This window comes from Haematobia irritans, chromosome 3 (genome assembly GCF_050003625.1).
Source record: "Haematobia irritans isolate KBUSLIRL chromosome 3, ASM5000362v1, whole genome shotgun sequence".
In the NCBI taxonomy this organism is placed as follows: domain Eukaryota; kingdom Metazoa; phylum Arthropoda; class Insecta; order Diptera; family Muscidae; genus Haematobia; species Haematobia irritans.
In genome coordinates this window covers 132,875,747-132,876,391 of record NC_134399.1, presented here as the reverse complement: position 1 = coordinate 132,876,391, position 645 = coordinate 132,875,747, and positions in this window count along the sequence as shown.

The window sequence follows — 645 nt, the reverse complement described above, 5'->3', positions numbered from 1 at the left end:
GTGTTAAGGATTTTTTAAGATACCTTGCCATCGGCAAGTGTTACCGAAACCCAAGTAATTGGATTGTGGATGACAGTCTTTAGTAGAAGTTTCTACGCAATCCATGGTGGAGGGTACATAAGATTCGGCCTGGCCGAACTTATGGCCGTATGTACTTGTTTAGTATATACCACGTATGGACTAACTTACAATTTAGAAGACGCTGTTAGGAGATTTTAAAATACCTTTCCATTGGTAAGTGTTACCGCAACGCAAGTAAGTCTTCTTTATGCTCAGGGTGGACTCCTGAGTCAGGTGGACTCCTGAGTCCGTCTGTCCGTGAACACATTTTTGTATTCAAAGTCTAGGTCGCAGTTTTAGTCCAATCGACTTTAAATTTGGCACAAGTATGTGATTTTGGAAGAAATCGGTTCAGATTTAGATATAGCTCCCATATATATATATATATATATATATATATATATATATATATATATATATATATATATATATATATATATATATATATATATATATATATATATATATATATATATATATATATATATATATATATATATATATATATATATATATATATATATATATATATATATATATATATATATATATATATATATTCGCCCGATATAGACTTAAAATTTT